Source organism: Camellia sinensis, chromosome 7, assembly GCF_055761805.1.
Source record: "Camellia sinensis isolate YWXY chromosome 7, ASM5576180v1, whole genome shotgun sequence".
NCBI classification, from domain to species: Eukaryota; Viridiplantae; Streptophyta; class Magnoliopsida; order Ericales; family Theaceae; genus Camellia; species Camellia sinensis.
Genome location: NC_138967.1, coordinates 29,083,213 through 29,106,735, shown reverse-complemented (window position 1 = coordinate 29,106,735; position 23,523 = coordinate 29,083,213). Strand labels below are relative to the sequence as shown.

The 23,523-nt window shown below is 29.8% G+C and overlaps 1 long non-coding RNA gene and 1 other non-coding gene across 2 annotated transcripts; both read right to left on the bottom strand.

Annotated features, from left to right (window-relative positions):
- Positions 1 to 12,170: 12,170 nt before the first annotated feature.
- LOC114257289 (uncharacterized) lies at positions 12,171 to 13,711 on the bottom strand. The gene is made up of 3 exons (XR_014335109.1): positions 13,364 to 13,711; positions 12,568 to 12,706; positions 12,171 to 12,492 (listed from the first exon to the last, which is right to left on the bottom strand). It is a non-coding gene; the product is annotated as an uncharacterized LOC114257289 (transcript).
- Positions 13,712 to 13,843: 132 nt separating this feature from the next.
- LOC145795015 (uncharacterized) lies at positions 13,844 to 15,785 on the bottom strand. Its single transcript, XR_014335110.1, has 4 exons — positions 15,489 to 15,785; positions 14,656 to 14,787; positions 14,137 to 14,579; positions 13,844 to 14,026 (listed from the first exon to the last, which is right to left on the bottom strand). It is a non-coding gene; the product is annotated as an uncharacterized LOC145795015 (long non-coding RNA).
- Positions 15,786 to 23,523: the final 7,738 nt, after the last annotated feature.

Genomic DNA, 23,523 nt, shown 5'->3' with positions numbered 1-23,523 from the left:
ATAAAATATAATCAATCCACTCATTAATTTTTTAATCATACCCAAAATTCAGCTAAGCTAATTCCCCTTAGGGAGATTACTATGCCCCTCACACTGTTAATCTCCCTTCGTAAATCATCACCAAACAAGATAGAAGTGTGACCCACACCCGCACTAATCCAACCCGGTTCCTACTCCGCTAAACAAACATGACCTATGTGTCATGTTACCAATTTTTTTTTTTTTTTTTTTATTCAAAATGTGTCATATTACCAATGAAACAACCCAACAAAATGTGTCTAACTACATATGTTATTATATATATATATATATATATATATATATATATATATATATATATATATATATATATATTTTAAAATCTTAATAGAGGTTAGTATAATTTATTTTAAATATTATGTGTTATTTATCTTAAAATTATAATAATACCCTTTCTTAAATGATATGAAATGCTTTTACATTTTAAAATTAAAAAAATATCCTCTTATATTATTTTAGTCATTCCTATACACTTTTTAATTGAGAAATCATGGGGAATAATCAATTGATCTTTTTTTTTTTCTCATTATGAGATTTTTTGGTTGGTTATTTCTTTTTTATTGAGTTGATACGATTGAACTTGTTAATTATAAATTCAATTGGATTGTTGATTGTGAATTTATAATCTATGATCTAAGTCTTGTGACAATTGTAATATTGTATTAGAAAAAATGCTTAATATTAATAATATCTTGTTATTATTTATTATGGGAAGAACAAATTTTAAAATAAATAAGTACCTTTCTACCTTGAATTTCTAGCTCCGCCATTACCAAGGTGCACAATGTCCTTTTGTTTCGCCATGCCCTGCACAAAGTTGTGAGCTTTGTTCTTTTATTAAAAAATTTACTAAATACCAAAAATATAAATAAATAAATAAATAAAACATGAAAATTCAATATATTTTCTGTATTCTTATGTATTTATTGATTTTTTAAAATATTTTACTTTTTAAATATATTTAAGTAATGTTTATCTAAAAAAGTTATAAAAAAATTACTCAAAATTTTAAAAATATTTACTAAAAACAAAAAAAAAAATATAAAAAATTAAAATCAAACACAATAAATATATCTTGAACTATTACGTGGCTACTCCGGAACCATCAAATGACTTCTCATAAGCTTTCGGAGAAACGTGACATTTTGGCAACGACATGATTTAATAATATAAAAATACTAATAATAAGAAATATTTTATATATTTTTAAAAAACAAAATTTTATTTTTTTTATATATTTAGGCCTCATTTGAGAATAGATTATTTTATTAATTTTTTGACTTTTTATAATATATATATATATATACAAAAATATATATAAAATAATATAATAACTTATAATAATTTTTAATTTTTTGACTAAAATATATAATTGACAAATAAAACCTTACTAACATTATTGGATATTTTAACTTCTCATATTCAACAAGTTTTCGGAGTAAAAGCACGCGATTTGGACATTTTGACAACGATATTTAATAATAATAATAAATATTTTATATATTTTTAAAAAACAAAAAATTAATATATTTTTGTGTACATTTACTAACATTAATTAACAATCACTCACTGTTCATTGGATATTTTAATAATAACCTTCACAAAAAATTAAATAATAAAATAAATAAATTTATTAGAATATTTGGTGCAAATATGGCCTGCTTATAATTTTTTTTATTATTATTTTTATTTTAACCTTCACTCACTGTTATATTATTTTGACCATTCTTATATACTTTTTAATTGAGAAATCAAGGGCAATAATCAATTGATCATTTTTTTTTTCTCATTATGGGATTTTTTTTGGTTGGTTATTTCTTTTTTGTTGAGTTGATAAGTTTGAGCTTGTTAATTATAAATTTAGTTGGATTTTTGATTGTGAATTTATAATCTATGATCTCAGTCTCATGACAATGACAATTGTAATATTGTATTAGAAAAATGCTTAATATTAATAATATCTTGTTATTATTTGTTATGGGAAAAACAAATTTTAAAATAAATATGTGCCTTTCTATCTTGAATTTCTGACTCTGCAATTGCAAGGTGTACCATGTCTTGTTGTTTTGCCATGTCCCAAACAAAGTCGAGAGCTTTACTCCTTTTATCAATCATAGGCTTCGTTTGGGAAGCTATGGTTTGAGTTTTTTTGGCTATTTTAGCCACAAAAAATAAAATAGGCTATTTTAGTCATAACAAATAAAACATCACATCCAACCCATAATCATTGCATTCTTCTCTCACAAAAAAATTCAAAAAAACCAAAAAACCAAAAAGTCCTTCCCAAATCAAGTTTTTAAGCCCAAACTAAAATAGTCAAAAAAATTAAAAAGTTAAAAAGCCAATCCACTTCTCAAACAGAGGCATAATATATCTTGAACACCTCGTAACTATACTCGGGAACCATCAAATAACTTCTCATATTCAATGAGTTTTCGGAGAAATGTGATTTTGACACTTTGGCAACGATAGTGATTTGATAATATAAAAATAATAATAAGAAGAAATATTTTATATATTTTTAGAAAACAAAAATTTATTTGTTTTTATAGATTTACTAACATTAATTAACAATCACTTGCTTTCATTGGATATTTTAACTTCTCATATTCAACAAGTTTTCGGAGTAAAAGCACGTAATTTTCACATTTTGGCAACTGATTTAATAATAATTATTATTATAATAAATATTTTATATATTTTTAAAAAACAAAAATTTAATATATTTTTGTATACATTTACTAACATTAATCAAGAATCGCTCACTGTTCATTGGATATTTTAACAATAACCTTCATACAAAATTAAATAGTAAAATAAATAAATTTATTAGAATATTTGGTGCAGATATGGCCTGTTTATATTTTTTTTATTTTAAAATTTTGTATTAGAGAGAATATTTAGTTCAAATTCTGTTTAAAATTTATTAAATACCTACATGAGTTGAAAATTTTGATGATTGAGGACAGAAAAGTTCCCAAATTTTTTTCTCATTTTTTCCACTAAAAGACAAAAGTTTTGCAAAACCAAAAAAAACACATCCAAACAAAATATCACATCCAACCCCATAATCATTTCACTTTTTCTCTCACAAACATCACATCCAACCACATAAAAACCCAACTATCTTCCCAAACACCAAAAATTTTTTATCTCATAAAAACCTACATCTACTAAAATCTACATAAAAACTCACTTCCCAAACACCATCAATGTTTTTAACATTTGTTTTTAATAATCTTGTTGTTGTTGTGTGAGATTGCGGATTCAATTACCTTGAGTTTGATATCTTTTGGTGTTTAGTTCTCTACTATTATGAAGACTTGACCAAAAAAAAAAAAAAAAGTAGACATAATTTTAAAAAAAAAATCACTAAAAAAAAAAGTTCAAAAAAAAATATGACTTTTGAGTTGTGTGCCAAACTCACCCTAAATTTTTATTGAATTTCAATTGCTTAATTTAATGTAATATTTTTTACATTTAAAATTACTTTTTTATTGATTAAAAAAAATTAGTTATTAATTTTCAACTAATAAGGCTCCGTTTGAGAAGAAAAAAGCCAGGTTTTTTTGGCTAAAATAGTCACAAAAAACAAAATAGGTTATTTTAGTCACAAAAAATAAAACATCAAATTCAACCCATAATCATTCTAATCCTCTCTCACAAAAAAAAGTCAAAAAGTCTTTCCCAAATCAGACTAAAATAGCCCAAACTAAAATAACCAAAAAATTCAAAAGCTAAAAAGTCAACCCACTTCCCAAACGGAGGCTAAGAAAAGAAAAATGATTTATACCCCCACTGGGGGTCGACCCCCAGTGAGGTGGAGGCCCATAATTGGGCGAAAAATTTTTTTTTTTTGTTTTTTTTTTGTTTTTTTTTTTAGTTGGCAGCCAGTGGGGGCGCGCCAACTCACTGGGGGTGCGACCCCCATTGGGGTATAAGGCACAGCTGCTAAGAAAATTTGAAATTGGAATGGGAGAACAACAATGATTCATTCCCCCTTTTCCCCCACCCCCTTTGACCACCTCTCTCTCTCATTGGTTATATTTTCTTTTCTTTTTTTTTTTTTCCTGCTCCTCCAATCACCACCTGCAACGTGACAAAAGAGGGTGAGGAGGTGACCCCAAAACAAGATCCCAAGCATTATTCATGGGAGAAAGTCTTATAAAGATCCATGGCCACATAAATTTCAGGATTGTACAATTGCTAACCTAAAGCTAAACATTTAAGGTTGGTCCAGATTTGCTGACGATTGCTAACCTAAAACTAAACATTTAAGAGTCAGGATCCTCTTTTCAAATTTCTTACTTAACTTCTTAGGTATCGTTTGGGAACTTATCTTTTTAGTTAATTGGAAAATGAGTGAGAGTACTAATTAGTGCTATCACTAATGATGTGGCAGTGGGTCCCACCAGGAATGATTTGATATTTTGGCCTTGGTGTTGTATTTTTTTTCTTTTTTTATTGAGTGTCATGTCATTAGTGGTCTTTTAGAGCTCCAAAATTAGTGGTCTCTATCATTGTTGTTAGTTAATTAGTCAAAAAATTATTAAATTAATTAAAAAATTAACAATTCATACTAAAAAGTCAAAGATTTTCTTTTCTCTCTATTTTTTGCACAACTTTTCGTAATTAGTCAAAAAATCATCCCAAACATACAAGTTTTTTTTACCTATCTTTTTAGCCAAATAGTCAAAAAGTTACTAAATTAACCTGTTCCCAAAGGAGGCCTTAGTTGCTAAGTTATTGGGCTGACTTTTAGATTTAGGTCAAGTTTGGCGTGTGATTAAAAAATTATTATTATTTATTACAATTCAAAAAGTATGACTGCACAATTTTTAATTTTAATTTTTCTCTACATATTAATTTATATAATTTTTTAATATATATTTTTTCATAAAAAGTCAAAAAATTAATCCAAACAATCATATTCTTTTTCTCAACTTTTTAGTCTAAAAAGTCAAAAAGTACACTTATTTAGGACATTCCAAACAACCCCTTAATTTCGATAATCCGAATTGTTTATATTTTAAAATTTGTTGAGTATGTTATACTTGTAAAAAATTAAGTTGATCGGATATTAAAAAGTATGTGTTCGGATCATTGAACTAAAAATTACTTTTTTTAAAAATTTAATAAATAATTTTTCAAATACATATTTTTTGATATCCGATCAACTTAATTTTTTACAAGTATGATATATTTAATAAATTTTAAAATATAAATAATTTAAATTATCAAAATTAAACTTAAAAGTGAACGCAATAACCTAACAAATAGGAAGTGGAGGAGAATTTTCAAGGGATTTGATTCAACATTTAAGGTTGGTCCAGATTTGCTTTATAACTCAAAAACAGAAAAGATGGACAGAGCAATTGGGTTGGACAGAGAAGTGGAACAAGGAGACAAAATTAGAAGGACCACAATCCCTTCCACTCCATGATTTAGATTATAGCGCAATATTTAATAATTTTAACTATTTATTTTATCGAAGCATTTGTACGTATCATTTAAATAAAAAAATTAAAATTCTGTTTGATTATGTTTTCAAAATGTGATTTTATATCATATTTTGAATATAATGTTTTTAAAATTCTGTAGAGAAGTTTGTACCAGGCATGAGTTTTGGAATTTTTTTTTACAAATTTTGCCTGATTGGTCGTTCGGCTGGTCAACCGGCCGATTGATCGAAATAGTGATTTTTTTTTGCAATTGATATGTTAATTTTTATATATTCGAAAAAAATATTTTCTGAATTTTTAAAAAAAAATTATGTGCTTTAAAATAATTTTGAGTTGTATGTTTGGTTATGAATTGTAAATTTTGGTATCGAATATCAAATGTCACATCAACAATTCCCCACTCAATTCAAAATTCTTTTTAAAACTATTTTTAAAACTCTTTATCAAACAGATTTTCCACACTCAAATCACAATTCCAAACCTCACAAACTCAAAATACAACTCATACTCTTAAATCATAATTACAAAACTCTACAAAGCGCAACCTAAGTAAATTTGATATTTGTAATTTATTTCATTTATTTTTTTTGTATTTAAAAAAATAAAAGATTTATTTTTAAAAACATATTTATTATTCATTTTTAATGACAAATGCAACAAATTGAATAATTTATAATTTTCTGATCGTCTTAATTTCTTGTGTTTTATTTAATAGAATTAATTAAAAAAATGAAAAAAATAATTGATCTTCTATAAATAATAAAATTATTTAATTTATTAATTGAATTTTTATTTGTAATATTATTAAAAACTGTTAATTGATTGCATGATTTATTAATAAAATGTGCTATTTGTTATGAAATTAGAAATCTCATGGGTGGAATGTAATTTCCAAAACTGCAGGGGGTGATTTGTATTTTAGTCAAATCTCAAGGGAAGTATCTATAATTTACCCTAATTAAAAATCATAAAATTTTATCATTAATTAAATTTTTTTTCCCCAAAATATACACTGATTTGTTATTCCTCAAAACATACCAAGTGGCCTATTTTGGGAAGTAGATTAAAAGCTAACTTTTTTTTAAAAAAAAAAAAAATTGATTTTTTTAAAAAAAAATATATAAAAGTAAAGAGATGATATGACCTAAAAAACTAAAAAGCCAGTAAATTAACTTTTAACCTAGTTACGAAAAGAGGCCTAACTTTTTGGCTTGGTTTTGTTCTATTAAGCCTTCGTTTGGGATGTGGGTTAGCTTGTTAACTTTTTGGCTCTTTGACTATTTTAGTGTAGGGCTAAAAAGACGCGTTTGGAATAGATTTTTTGATTTTTTTGACTTTTATGAGAGAAAAAATGAAATGATTATAATTTAAATGTGACATTTTATCTTATTTACTTTTTAGTCTATTTTATCTTTTTGTGACTAAAATAACCAAAAACAACCATGCCAAACATAGCCTAACTAACCACTCGACAAATATTATCCCATTTTTAAAGTTCCCCAATGGAAAAGCCTATGGTGTGCATGTGTACCCAAATTGTTATAATTTTATTATAAAATTAATTATAAAATATGTTCTCATCACAAATTAACGTAATAAAAAATATCATAAGTTAATCATAAATTTTTGTAATATAAATTATAAAATTTTAGATATTTTGTTACGTTAATTTGTGACAAGATTATGAATTTTATGATTCACGTGATAAAATTTTGTCAATTTATGATAGAATGCATATAGTATAGGCTTCCCTCATCAATGACGTGTACTTGTCAAAGCCTAGTTGATGAGTGTTTATTGGATGTTTCCGATGTATGGCCACGTAATGTTCTAAAATGTTGTAATTGATGGAAAAGGTAAATCTATAATTTTATATATGATGATTAATATTAGAACATGAACACGTAACACTATAAGAGCATTGGATAATTTTTCCTAGCTGACACATTAAAGAGGTGACGTATCCACCTACGCATCCCCGCCTACGCCGATGGATTTTTTCAGCTTAGATGAAAAAGTAAGAGCATCTGCAATAGTGCATCAATTTTTTCATCAAATTTAAGTAAAAATTTGAGTACAAGCTTCATTTATATCAAGTGCTCTAACAGAAAATTTTGAAACCTTATCAGAACACCAGTTGACCAGGAGGATGTCTGACTAGTTGACCAGTTAGTGTAAATTTTTCTTTTTTTTTTTTGCCCTGAGGTGGTCTACCGGCTGGTCAACTAGCCAGTGCAATTTTTCACAAATTTTTGCTTTGAGGTGGTTATCTAGGAGGATATCTAGGAGGACATCTGACAACAATAATGAACAGTGATTTGATAAAAGGCATATTTGTCCTTAGTTTGATGAAAGAAAAATGAAATTCTCAATTTGATGCAATGCAATCGTTAGAGCAGCAGTCGAACTCATTTTTCATTAAATTAAAGATTTGAGTAACAATTGGAGATGGTCTAAGTTGGAAATAAATTTTTGTTTTCATATTCTTTTTTTAATTAGCTCTTGTGTTGTTTATATTTATCAAAGGAGAAATATTAAATAAGTGATATTTATTATTAAAAAAAAATACTTTGTTTCAAAATAATAGTCTTTTTTGAAAAATTTAACCTTTTCTTAAGTACAATTAATTTCAAAAATATTAACTTTTTAAAATTATTCTTTGACTTTTTTTCAAAATATCAATTGTCATAATTAATGAATTTAAAAGAATGATAAAATAAAAAAATTCATATTATTTTAGTTCTATTTTTTAAAAAGGGATTAATATTTTGGGATAACAAAAAATAGAATAAGGGATTAATATTTTGGGATTGATGAAACACAATTTAGTGAAAATTTTTATAAATATTAATAATTTAAATTATAAACTTTCTCATAATTTCGTAATTATTTTTTGAGAGGTCCACTTAATTGTAATTTCCCCTTTATTAAATATATATATATATATATTATTTAATTTTTTCAATATAACAAAACTAAAACCCAAAATGCTATATTTATTCATCTTTAGTAATTTATTTATGATCTTACATTGGTATTGTTTGGCAAGTTAGTTTGTGGCTAAAATAGCCACAAAAGACAAAATAGGCTATTTTAGCCACAACAAACAAAACATCACATCCAACTTATAATTATTATACTCTTCTCTCACAAAAAAAAGTCAAAAAAGTCAAAAAGTTCTTCACAAATCAAGCTTTTTAGCCCAGGCTAAAATAATAAAAAAAGTCAAAAAGTCAACCCACTTTCCAAACAGAGGCTTAATATGTTATGGAAAAATGCTTGGGAGCACTAATTAGTGCTCCCACTAATTAGGTGGCAGTGGGTCCCGCCATTAATGATGTGATGTTTTGGTCTTGGAGTTGTATTTTTTTTTTTTTTTTTTTTACTTTTTTAATGCATTAGTGCTATTAGTGGTGATGTTTTTAGTGGGATGAATCATTGCTGTATATTATGTTATGTATAATTTTGAGAATAAAGAACAAATACACTCTTAAGATTTGTTTAAAATACAAATTGCCTCCCATAATTTTAGAAATTACATTCTATCTTGGGTAAATTACAAACACACCTCTTGAAATTTACTTAAATTACAAATTACCCCTGTATTTTAGAAATTACATTATAACCCTAAGGTTTCTAATTTCATAACAAATACATCCTTTTATTAATAAATCATCAAGTTAATTAACCGTTTTTAATAATGTTAAAATTTTATTTCAATTAATAATTCAGATAATTTTATTATTGTATAGATGAACAGTTAAAAATTTTATTTTTTCAATTAATTTCGTTAAATAAAAAATTCTAACAGGGATGTATTTGTAATTTTTCAAACCACAGGGGGCAATTCATTTTTTAAACAAACCTCAGGGAGTGTATTTGTAATTACCCTTTAAATTTTTAATCACATAATAAATGTCCTTTTTATTAAAAATATGAAATCAATTATCAATTTTTAATCATCTCATAAATATATTTCAATTAATAATTTTGATTAATTTATTATTGTATAGGAAAGTAATTGTGAATTTTATTTTTTCCATTAATGCTGTTAAATAAAAAAAATTCTAACTAGGGGATATTTGTAATTCTTAGAACCACAAGGGACATTCCATATTTTAAATAAACTTCAAAAAATATATTTGAAATTTATCCTAATTTTTATTAGTATTTATATTTTTTAGGGCAAATTACATATACTTCCTTCAAGGTTTAACTAAATTACAAATACCTCCATGAGGTTTCGGAAATTACAGATACTCCATTGAGGTTTATATTTTCATAACAAATTACCCCTTGAAATTTATATTTTCATAACAATTTGCCCCCTAATTTGTTATACAAATAGTGCCTTCAGAGAGGTATCTGTAATTTCTCAAATCTCAAAAAATATCTATAATTTTGCTAAATCTCGAGGGATATATGTAATTTGCCCTATTTTTTAAGTTATACAATTAAAACTCGCTTCTATTCCACTCCTGGCTCATTCCTGTCCCCAACCAAGTTTTCAGATATGATATGGGACAGGGCCTGGGACTACGTACAATCTTGCCCTACAGCCGACATGTTGCCATCCCTATACACAAAATTAAAATACAAAAAACAAAAATACTGTAGGCACATTGTTAGGTTTAAATTTAATTTAATAAGGTTACTTACATTTTTAATCTCTGAAGTATAAGTTTTGTATGATATAAGCTTTGTATGATTTTAATTCTTAATGTTTAAATTGTATTAATTTAGTCTTCAATGTTCAAATTGTGTCAATTTTATTTCTCAATGCAAAAAAGGTGTTTCAATATTTTCATATTTCTTCTTCCCGAGTGTTTCTCGTTTTATTTTCACTTTGTATGGTGTAAGTCTTGGATTGTTTGGACTCCTGCAAGTGCCGTTTGGCTTCTTTGACATATTTCTTCCAATCAAAAAAAAATTTGGTCTCCCAGCCACATTGACACAATTTAAATACCGTTTGGCTTCTTTGACATATTTCTTCCGATCAAAAAAAAAAAATTTAGTCTCCCAACCACATTGACACAATTTAAATAGGGTGAATTACACGAATAGTCCATATAGTTTGGGGCTAGTGTCACTTTACTCCCTGACTTTTCAACTGTGACACATTTGATCCTGAATTTTGAATATTGTTCCAAATAAGGACAATTGAAGATATCATTAGATTTTTCAAGGGTAAAATCGTCAATTTGATAAAATATAAACTAATTTGACAAAAATAAATGTCAAACAAATATTTTTGAATTTTTAAAAATTATTTCTACCTACTAAAAATAAAATTATGTAAAATTGATAAATTTTTTAGACATTTATTTATTTTTTTTACCAAATTAATTTTTATTATGTATTTGGATGATGATCATGTAAAATTAATTTAAAAAAATTAATCATTTAATTTTTATTAATTTTTATCAATTTTACGTAATTTTATCATGTGGATAAAAATAATTTTTAAAAAATTAAAAATACTTTTTTGAGATTTATTTTTATCAAATTAATTTATATTTTATTAAATTGACGATTTTGCCCTTGAAATTGAACAATGGTATCTTCAATTGTCCTTATTTAGAACAAGATTCAAAATTCATGGTCAAATATATCACAATTGAAAAGTCATGGATCAAAGTGACACAAATCCCAAACTATAGAAACTATTTATGTAATTTGCCCATTTAAATATTAGTAATGAAATTGAAATACTTTTATACACTAGGGATCAAGTTAACATAATTTAACCAAGATGGCACTCGTATTTTGAAGGTAAAAAATGTAATCTAACTTTTTTAAGTATGATTCACATCTCCCGTAAGATGAATTTCACCCACACATCATACTTTCTCAGCAATTTATTTATATTTTAATGCTAGAGGGGCTTTCCATGTGGCCCTTTGAATTCTCAAAATTAAGATTCAAATGAGAATTTGGAAGCCGTTCAAAACAAATTCTTTAAAAATGACTCAAAATTTAGAATATGGTTGTTAAAGAATTTCATATTACATTTGCTTTCAATCAAGTACAACAACCCTACTGGAATTCAGAAATGTAGTTTACATAAGAAGTTAACTACTTCTTATGAATATAGGAATGAATGCATTTTTAATAATGTCCAACCCAATTTTGTTGATCTCTGTGACTGTATAAAAGTGAGAGTGGCTATCTGGATGAGGTCCAAAGGCATTGGGGACTGTTACTCAGTTAATGATGTTGTGTTCAATCTGCAGCAAGTTAGGAGATGCTTAGGGCCATCCAAATGTGAGCAGTGTGGGAGGTTAGAGCTTTATCTGCTGCAGGTGTGTGCTAGTGATTTTTACTGCTGCAGGTGTGTGCTAGTGATTTTTACTGCTGCAGGGGTGTTGGTGTGTTATCTGTTTGCTGGGCTGAAACTACTGGAGCACTCCAAGGGTGGACTTGGTTGAGCTATTGGGTGTATCTTTGTGTTGGCTTTTTAGTTTCTGTTTTTTATTTCCATTGCTCCTTGCCTTTTGTTTGGTGCCTCACCAAGCTTGGCAATGTGCTAGCATATGATTGTGTGTTCATTTTGGTACCAACCTAGTTGAAATGGTTATGTTCTGTTATGATGCTTTTTATTGATGTATTGTTGTTGTATTTGTAAGCTTATGATTCATCAATAAAAAGTTTTTCTTTTGCTAATATAAAAAAAAAGTTAACAACTACTTATTATTGTACCCTAAACAAAGTGGCTAATGCCAAGACCACCAAACTTTTACTTGGCTTTCTTGTTACCAAATCTTCAAGTTTGGGATAGCTAAGAACTAGAGTCAAGGAGGAAATAAAAACTTGACCAAACAACTCCAAATTTCCCTCAAAATACACCCTTTTCATTCCACCAATGAAGCATGCTATGTTCAACATGGATAATATTCCCAAGGGAACCATGAACATCTCTGCACCTTGGAAGTCGAATTTACCCTTCTCGTATTTTTGGAGCTTTTGTTGGTCAATGGCTTTGTTTGTCAACCTGAAATTCACTTTCATGATACCTAACCACTTCAATAAGAAATCTAGGCATCCGAGTAAGTACGATGTCACACACCTTATTATCCATATTCTCTGTTCATTCCACCATGTCCGTAATGAGCCATTGGTAATACAGTATAGAGGACCTCGTATAAATGTTGGCAAAGCGACGATACATAAACAGTTGCAAACACCGCAAACCATGGGTTTGAAACCTAAAATCAACAATTGAGATGAGAGCTAAAAATTTGGCATAGACACATGTGAATTAAACCCGAAGGGTATGGAATGATTACTAACTGATTCCAAAGCTCAATGCAAAAAGAAGTATCACATCCCACTTTAACTTCTAAACAAGACGTATTGTAGACTTTAAAATTTGCTTGGGAAACTAGGAGAGAAAAAAAGAAAAGAAAAGACAAAGTAGGAGAGAAAAATACAGAAATTTTTACATTGTTGGGAAAATTTAGGAGAGGAATTAAGAGAAAATATTGAGTTAACCTCTCTTGTTTGGGGAAGATAAAGAAAACGAAAGAAAACTTTATAAAGGAAAGAAAACGGAAGATTCAAAATTTAATAAAAAATAATTCTCTCCATTTCTCTCTAACTAAGAAATCCAAATAGATGATTTGGAAGGAGAGACTCCCTTTTCTTTTGATTTCTCTTTAAATCACCCAATACCATAAATGGGCTATTAGTTATGTTTTAGACGAGGAATTTCACTCTATATCATGATGGAAATTAGTGCAGCAACAGTGACAATAACTGACCTTCCCTACTAAGTTATAATACGATGTGACGGTGAAGTCATCATTTTAGTATAGTAGGTGTAAATAAGAAAATAATAAGTCAAGAATGTGAAGAGAATTTACCTTGGGGTACAAGGGAATGCCACTGAAAAAGCACAACTGAGGAATGGTTCCATAAATCAAAAAAGAAATTTAGTGAAGGGGTGCAAATGTGATGCTTCCATAGAACATGCTCTGAAGAATTGACGTCCTTGACACACCATAGGTGAGAGGGCTAAACCTTGAGAAAGCAACTTGAAACAATCCAGAGCACCATTTCATAATTTGAATCATGGCATCCTTCATATCAACAGTGGTGCAACCCAAGAAACATGGCCTTTTTCGGTAAAGATAGACAGACCTCCATCCTTTACAATGCAAAAGATACCCTGTGAATGTACTCTCCAACAAGCTATCATAAGCGTAGCCTATCTGTTACCCAAGCAAAAACAAGAATTTTAAATGGTTTATTCAATTGAGCACTAATGTTTCCAAAAACACAAACGAAGAATAGTGTATTAGCCATTGAGAAAATATATAAAGCACTGTAATGAGATTTAGTACTTGCCTCGTTTCCCCATTTTGTGCCTTTCTCAAAGGTGCAGCCGGCCAAAATCATGGCCTCTTCTACAATAACATCTAGTGTAAATTCCTTTCCGTCGATGTCTTGGTCATTTATATCCTTTAATGAAGCAATGAATTTGCTAGACAAACCAAATGTTTTTTTTGGCTCATGAAGAAAAGCACCTATAGACCCCCAAAAAAAAGGTTAAAAATAAGGAGAATAATTAAATGTAAGTCATATGTTATGTTAACTTTAACATATAGAATAATACTTCTGAACACTAATATGAAACCTTCTTGATTTGGAGTCCCATATAATGCCTTTCTCTTCAAAGAATAGCCTGTGCCTGTGATCAAAGGGCCTCTTAGCCCATCCATGCCTTGCCACTTTATCTAAAATTGGAATATTTATGTATTAACCAAAATAGTCATAGGTAAAGGCTAAACCTTAAAATCTCGTATCCAATGTATTTAATGTTGTGGTTGAAGTGCAACAAATAGAAATTGGTTTAAGCCTATGTGCCTTATAAGTTGATCTTGATTGGTTATCATAGATATTATTCTTGCTAACATTGTAGAACATTTGAGGATATTGAACAAAAGCAAGAGAGCAAGAGATCTCAGGATCAAGATGGAAGCACATTGCTTGTCGAGCTGAAGTTGGGTCATTGCAATACATATCACAATCCAATACTAGCACATAGGGGTCATTGCTCATTATCCCAGAAACTCGAAGCTGCAATAACAATGGTAATGCTATGATTGTCAATTTCAGAAACAAAAGATAGAGGGATTAGAAATGTGGTACGTACGAGAGCATTGAGGGCTCCAGCCTTGAAACAATGAGGGTGAGATGGTCTTTTTTCTCGAGATACATAGACAAGAAGAGGCATCTAGTCCTGTTGATTGTTGATTATTCCATGCTTTCTACTATCATGAATAACCTACAACATACAAGCAAATTGATTGGATGGTACGTTGATTTGAGCTAATTCTTGTACTCTAAAGTTGATATTGTCGGTATTAATAACGAAGAGGTAAGGTACATTGACATTTGATTAGGGTTTATGACAATTACAAAGATCTCTCCTAATATTTTTATGAAATGAAATTAACCTCCCTACTAGTTTATTTATGAATTGCACTTTGCCCCTTTTGTTAATTGACCTAACAGATTTTGTTAAAGTCGTCAAACTAATATATTTAATTTCTCATACACTTTTTCTTTTCATTGTGTAGACAAAAAAGTACCCTTAATACCCACTACAACATCTATATTTCTTTCAATAATGTCAAGGGCCAAGAACTCGGATCAAAAAAAATTGCGTGCGGTTCAAATTCAACACAATTTTTCTTGATCATTTTCAGTCTGAGTTTTTGATCCCTAACATCATTGATCTTTCCCTTCCTTCCCTACCAAACCACCATCCACCACGCCCCACCACACTTGCCATGTCCACCCCACGATCACCATTGCTAGCCCCACACCCCACAAACCCCCACCAATGAGTAAACATTTCCCACATAGCCTGTCTTGACAATGAGTAAACATACTCCCGACCCACAACCCAAGATCAATAAATCCACAACTTCTCACGATTTCAGAAACTCCCAAGGACTATCTAAGTTGTCATAAGTTAAATACCTAGCAATAATCGAGGTCCATGTAATAGTATCTTTCTGGGGAATTTCGTCGAACAACTTGAGAGCAACATCCAAATATTTGCATTTGGCAATACGAGTACTGATTTTAATCAGAGCCAACACAGATCCAAATCAATCCCATCACCAACCATCTCTTTCACACATTCGGCAACACATCCCTCATCATCCATCTTCCAAACCACGATCACCGTTAAAGCCGTACCCACATTCCCACTGGGTTTGGTTTGGATTTATACAAATTAGAAGGCGCTGGAGAAATCAGTGGCGATCTGGTGGTGGTCCTGGTGATGGGGGGTCGGGTCGGGCTGGGTATGGTGAGTCCGTGTTAGGCATGTGTGAAAAAAAAATTGGAATAAAAAAAAATTACCAAAAAAAAAAACTCAAAATTTGACCTTTTTTTTTTTGATAAATAGAATTTTTTAATTTTGGGTAAATTACATTGACACCCCTTGAGATTTATGTTTATTATAGTTCCCTCCTCACATTTTGAAAATTATATCTCCTTCCCTAAGGTTTAAAGTTTCATTACAGATTGATCCCTTCAACAATTTATTTTTTTAAATACCAATTTTGCCCTCACTGGGTAAATTACATTGACACCCCTCACATTTTAGAAATTACAATCGCCTCCCCAAGGTTTAGAGTAGCATTATCAATTGCCCCATCGGTTAGTATTAGTTAAAAAAAAATAATTGAAAAAAAAATTATTTGAAAAAAAAATTAACTGAAAAAAAATTTATTTGGAAAAAAAATTATTAATCAAAATTTTAAATTTCTGTTTAAAAACCAACTTAAATTCATTCCTCAAATTTACAAACTGAGATAACCGTTTATAAAACAAAAAAAATTATCAAATAAGTTTTTATGATAGTTTTTAAAATTTTTGTAAATATAAATTGAAAACTGAAAACGAAATGGTTACCAGACAGGTCTCAGATGGTAAAAATGTCATAAAATTAACAAATAATTAAATAACTTACCAACGTAAGAAATAACTTATCAAAAGATTCTTAGGCTATGTGTTGTTTGATTTTTAGAAAAAAAATTTAAAAATTAAAAATTAATTTGGTTAAGAAATAAAAAATAAAAAATAATTATCATTTTTATATAATTTTTATCTTTTCGAGTGTAATAAACATAAACCTCAAGGGTGTCAGTGTAATTTTTGTCTTGCATTGGTTTTTGAACAAAAATTTTAAAATTTGACTAACAAAATTTTTTTTCAATTAATTTTTTTTCCAATTTTTTTTTTTCAACTAATACTAACCGAGGGGGTAATTGGTAATACTACTTTAAACCTTGGGGAGGGGATTGTAATTTTTAAAATGTGAGGGGTGTCAATGTAATTTACCCAATGAGAGAAAAATTGGTATTTAAAAAAATTAAATTGCTAGAGGGAGGAATCTGTAATGAAACTTTAAACCTCAGAGAGGGGGATTTAATTTCTAAAAAGTGAGGGGGAGAACTGTAATAAACATAAATCTCAGGAGGTGTCAATGTAATTTACCCTTTAATTTTTAATAAATTTTAAAAATTATAAAATAAGAATTAAAAATTAAAAAAAAAAACTCAAAATTTGACCCTTATAACAAAATAAATTTTTAATTTTTTTTATTTAAACCCTAAATTTTTTTAGAAAAAAGTAGTGATAAATCCAATTTAGAGAGTACTTGAGCCGTTAGGTCCACTAAATATTTTTTGTTGATGACAAGTCCACCATTTGTAAAATAGTTTGGTGATAAGTCCTTTTGTTATTTTTGGAGGATATTTTACTTCCAATTTTACCTATTATCTATGTGTTTAATTTTTCTCACTATCTATTTAATTTTTTTTTAATTATTTGTTCAAATATTTTTTTATCTGTTTAATTTTAATTTTTTTTTAACCTACCTGTTGTCAATTTTTTCTTTTCATATTCAATTTTTTCCATTATCTGTTGAAATATTTATAATTTTTTATTCTCTGTACAAATTTTCATCAAATTTTTTTTAATATGTTTTTCATTCCAAATTTTTATATGTACGTGTTTTTTGATCTATTCAGATTGGTTCTATCTTTTCAAATTTCAGCATTTCGCCCTCTCATTCTATCTGTACAAATTTCTTCACACTTTCATTTTTTTTTTTATCTGATCTGTTTAATTGGTCTACCCTCTACAACTCAGCCATCGGAGTCTCAGATTCTAATCTGTTCAACACAACCTTTGATATTGAAAATTATTGAATCCTCATAAAGCAACGATTTTTTTTATGGCATTTTGCCACGTTGTTTTTCAAACCAAAACAACAACTGAATAGGAAAGCTCAGAGATTTAGAAGGGTCCAAGCACAATCATTGATTTTGTGAACCTAAACAAAACCTACAAGATTATAAAAAAACAATTAAACAGATTAGACTTGGTCCAAAAAACACGACAACTTAAAATAATTATTGAATAAATGTATTGTATTGTATAGTTTCGATTTTCAAAGAGTGATTTTGCAGTAGTCTTATTTGACATTGCAAGGACGATTGGTGGTGGTTATGGAGATCGTGACTTGTTTGGAGAAGAAATCCTCCATCAGACCTCTGTTTGATCAATCCATTATAGCAACTTCCTTTGCATATATATATATATATATATATATATATATACACATACATGAGTATAAGAAATCATGGCGAGCGTCGGTGAGGAGGACAACGACGCTGTTCTGAGCGACGTTGAGGTCGACAATCCGGTGCGGATTTCCATTAAGTCGCCGGAGGATTTGACAGAAGGGCTTACTGGTGAAGTTCGGCGATTGGCAGAGAGAGAAGGGCAACGACGACGCTGCTTCTCTAAGGAGAGAGAGAGAGAGAATCGCCAAATCGGCATCCTCCGTCGTCACTCCCGGTGGACCTCAGCTACTGTATGGGTGAGGGCATCAATGTACTGAAACAATGATGAGTGAATCATGTACTCCCAATGTGTTCCACAGCTTGACTAATCGATCTTTGCAGGTCGAAACGATTTGACGATTGTCAATTGAAAAAGCGATGGCGCCGACATCTTTGGTGTTGTCAAAATCTTCTGTGTAAAATAAAATAACTTGAAAATAAATTCAAACAAAATAAATAAATAACATACCGGATTTATTTATCGAACCGAATTAAAATTAAGACCAAGTCGAGTGTGTGACACTCTATCCTTAAGACAGATTCGCCCCGCTACGGTGCTTACAGTTGAGTGGCGTCTATCTCCCAGGATACAATGATCTTCACAAATTGTAGTAGCACTCCAAACAATTTGTTCGGCTAACTAGAACCTGTGTTCTATTCTCTCTTTGTTATTTTTCTTAAAACTAGAATGAAGGAAAATGCACTAAATAAAAGTTAGACAGCAATATAAAGAACGCAGACTGAATTTCGGGATCAATCAAAATTGGAATGGGGCTGCCTTTATATAGGTTTTGTTGGCACCTATTCAATTTGAATAGAAAAGGCATGAAGAAGGGACATAACCCTTCTTTTAAAATAAAGAGACATCATGAAAGGTTTGCACCATTTCATTCAAATGGAGGTTTGACCCTTCCTTTAAAACAAAAAGACACCATGAAAGGTTACACCCTTTCATTCAAAATAGAGTCTATTTCAATTCACAACTACCTCTTCATAAATTTTCCAACAATCCCCCACATGAATGAAATTGACAGAGAGAAAATGCAACAACATGATATAATTACAGAGAGTACAAAAATTGGAAATATTCTGCAAAGAATAGGTAGCTTTTGGCTTTGAACCTTCCCTTGTGAGACACTATCGGATTTACTAGCTAACCAGTGAACATGATGTCTTGAACTGTTCAGCCGTTTGTGTAAACCAAGACAATAGAACTCACACAGTATATTTCCAAACACAGTTTAGTTCTCACTATTGTGTTCATTTTGGCCCTGAACAACCTGGTCTTTCATGAGTGCTTTAAAGACTTGTAGCCCTTCACAAATCTTATAGAACCGGCCCAGTTCACACTCACATAGGTGATTCTTATGAAAAGTATCATGCCATACTCCACTAGGTTTACCTAGATATAAGAATCATTAAAAGTATTACTTAACCTAAATCGCTGCAGACATCACTTATTTCATCATAGAAATGAGTAGGAGTTGGACTCCACAGTGATCTTTCTGAGTCAATCACAACTCGGTTATCCCTTTGAACCTAGATCTTGGGATCTCCAGTCAACTAGGTTGGGTTGCCGCTGTGGTAACTCTTATTTCATAGGCTTTAGTCTCATTCCCCTCGATGAATTCTCAACTAACTCTCTTGCTAACCCTTTGGTTAGTGGATCCACTATGTTGTCTTTAGACTTAACATATTCTATGGAAATAATTCCATTAGAGAGTAGTTGTCGTACGGTATTATGTCGACGATGAATGTGTCGTGACTTACCGTTATACATATGACTCTGTGCTCTACCAATTGTTGATTGACTATCACAATGTATGCATATAGCAGGCACCGGTTTTGGCCATATTGGAATATCTTCAAGGAAGTGGCGAAGCCATTCTGCCTCTTCTCCTGCTTTGTCTAAAGCTATGAATTCAGATTCCATAGTAGACCTAGCAATACAAGTCTGTTTGGAAGATTTCCAAGATACAGCCGCCCCACTAAGAGTAAAGACATACCCAATGGTGGACTTCGAGTCTCTAGTATCCGATATCCAATTTGCATCACAGTATCCTTCAAGTACTGCTGGATATCTAGTATAGTTAAGCCCAATGTTACGAGTAAATCGGAGATATCTTAGAACCCTTATCATTACTTTCCAGTGTTCTACTCCCGGATTACTCGTATATCTACTTAATTTACTTACTGCATAAGCTATATCTGGGCGGGTGCAGTTCATCAAGTACATTAAGCTTCCAATAATTTGGGCATACTCTAATTGAGAAATACTTTCCTGTATATTTTTAGAAAGATATAAATTAACATCTACAGGAGTTCTAGCAAGATGATCATCATCTTTGCTGAATTTGTCAAGTATTTTCTCAATGTAATGAGATTGTGACAAAGCATATCCTTCTGATGTTTTGGTAATTTTCATACCAAAAATTACATCAGCAATGCCCATGTCCTTCATGTCAAAATGTTTATTCAACATTTTCTTGGTAGTTTTAATCATATCATTATTACTACCTATGATGAGCATATCATCTACATAAAAACATACAATGACATAACCTTTATCTGTGTTTTTAATATAAACACATTTGTCACACTCATTAATTTTAAATCCATTTGACATCATTGCCTTGTCAAATTTCTCATGCCATTGCTTTGGCACTTGTTTTAAACCATATAATGATTTAACCAATTTACACACTTTCTTTTCTTTCCCTGGAACAGAAAACCCTTCTGGTTGTTCCATGTAAATTTCTTCATTTAACTCACCATTTAAGAAAACGGTTTTAACATCCATTTGATGAATTTCTAGATTGTATAGAGATGCAATGGCAATTAGCATTCTAATGGATGTGATTCTAGTAACCAGTGAGTATGTGTCAAAGTAATCTAGACCTTCTTTCTGTCTAAAACCTTTGACTACAAGTCTTGCCTTGTATTTATCTATTGATCCATCCGCTTTCAATTTTCTTTTGAAAATCCACTTGTACCCAAGAGGTTTACAACCTGGTGGCAAGTCCACTAATTCCCAAGTGTGATTTTGCAAGATGGATTCAACTTCACTGTTGACAGCTTCTTTCCATAAAGGAACTTCAGGACTGGACATAGCCTCTTTAAAAGTTAAAGGCTCATTTTCTAACAAATATGTTAGAAAATCTGGACCAAAAGATTTTGAGGTTCTAGTACGTTTACTACGCCTAAGTTCCTCTTCCTCATTTTGATCTAACTCTTATTCTTGATCATGTTCTTGATCCTGACTAGTAATAGCATCAAAAGATCTTTTATGAGTACTAGTCTCTTGTCCAGTCTTCTTTGGAAATACATGTTCAAAGAAAAATGCATTCCGAGATTCAATAATAGTATTTACATGCATTTCAGAATGTTCTGATTTATGAATCAAAAACCGATATGCACTACTATTCTTGGCATAACCAATGAAAATGCAATCAATAGTCTTAGGACCTATCTTAGTCTTTTTAGGACTAGGAATAGCCACTTTAGCCAAACACCCCCACACTTTTAAGTATTTGTAGGATGGTACTCTTCCATGCCACAATTCATAAAGTGTTTGATTTATTTTCTTTCGGGGTACTTTATTTAAAATATAATTAGCAGAAAGTATTGCTTCCCCCCACAAGTTCTGAGGTAATCCAGAACTAACTAACATGACATTCATCATTTCTTTTAAAGTCTTATTTTTCCTTTCAGCAATTCCATTTTGCTGAGGTGAGTAAGGAGCGGTGGTTTGATGAATTATTCCATGTTCTTTACAAAACTCACCAAAAGGTGATTCATATTCACCACCTCTATCACTTCTAAGTTTCTTGATTTTCTTACCAAGTTGATTTTCAACTTCATTCTTATATTGAATGAAAGTTTCCAAAGCTTCATCCTTGATTCGAATTAAATAAACATAACTATATCTAGTATAGTCATCTATAAAAGTGATAAAATACTTTTTCCCACCTCTAGTTTGAATTGATTTAAAATCACAAATGTCACTATGAATTAATTCAAGTGGTTCCGTACTTCTTTCAATTGAATGAAAAAGAGTTTTAGATAATTTTGCCTCAACGCAAACTTTACATTTATGATTTGAAACAATATTAAATTTAGGTAAACATTCCATATTAATTAATCTACGCAAAGATCCATAATTAAAATGTCCTAATCTACCATGCCATAAATCTGAAGACTCAAGCAAGTAAGAAGAAGATGTAGTATTATTAATAACTGAGGGTACAACGGTTATTACATTTAACTTGAAAAGGCCATCAGACATGTAACCTTTTCCTACATACATCCCGTTTTTGGTAAGTACAAACTTGTCACTTTAAAAAACTAGCCTAAACCCGTTCTTACTCAACAAAGATCCGAAAACAAGATTCTTGCGAATGTCCGGTACATGCAGCACATTGTTAAGAGTGAGTTCCTTTCCAGATGTCATCTTGAGTACAATCTTTCCTTGTCCGTCAACTTTGGAAGTTGAGGAGTTTCCCATAAAGAGTTGTTCACCATTATCCACTGTAGAATAAGATGTGAACATCTTTTTGTCGGCACAGATATGGCGAGTAGTACCAGTGTCCACCCACCATTCTTTAGGATTTCCGACAAGATTTGCCTCGGAAACAACTGCAGAAAGATTTATGACATCTACACCATTGGAAATTTTATCCATTTCGGTCTTGTTGGCTTTAGCAATCTTCTTACTTGATCTTCCTTTGCCTTTGCAAAAATCAGTTCTTAAGAACTTTTCTGGTTTTTCACCATGATTCACTAGCACAATCCTAACATAAGGAGAGGTTGGCGTAATGGCAATCATCATACCAGTACTGGTTTGAACATAAGTTTGACCAGTTTTAGTAGCCATAAATTCTAAATTATAAAATAAAATTATAATTAGAACTTTATACTACACAGAAAACTAAAACCAAAAACCACAGAATTTTAAATTCTGTAAAAATAAAAGAAACAAGAATTGTAACTTTTATTTTCAATTAATTTGAAAATAAAATAAAATTTTATTTAAACAAATTAAACCAAAACTACAGAAATAAATTCTGTTAAAATAAAATAAACAAAACAAAATGTAACTTTTATTTTCAATTAATTTTGGAAATAAAATAAAATGAAATGTTATTTAACCAAATTAATTCCACACAGAAAACTAATCCAAATTCACAGAATTAAATTCTGTAAAAATAAAAGAAACAAAAATGTAACTTTTATTTTCCAATTAATTTGAAAATAAAATAAAATTTTATTTAAACAAATTAATTCCACATAGAAAATTAAATTCTGTAAAATAAAAGAAATAAAAACTATAACTTTTATTTTTCAATTAATTTGGAAATAAAATAAAATTTTATTTA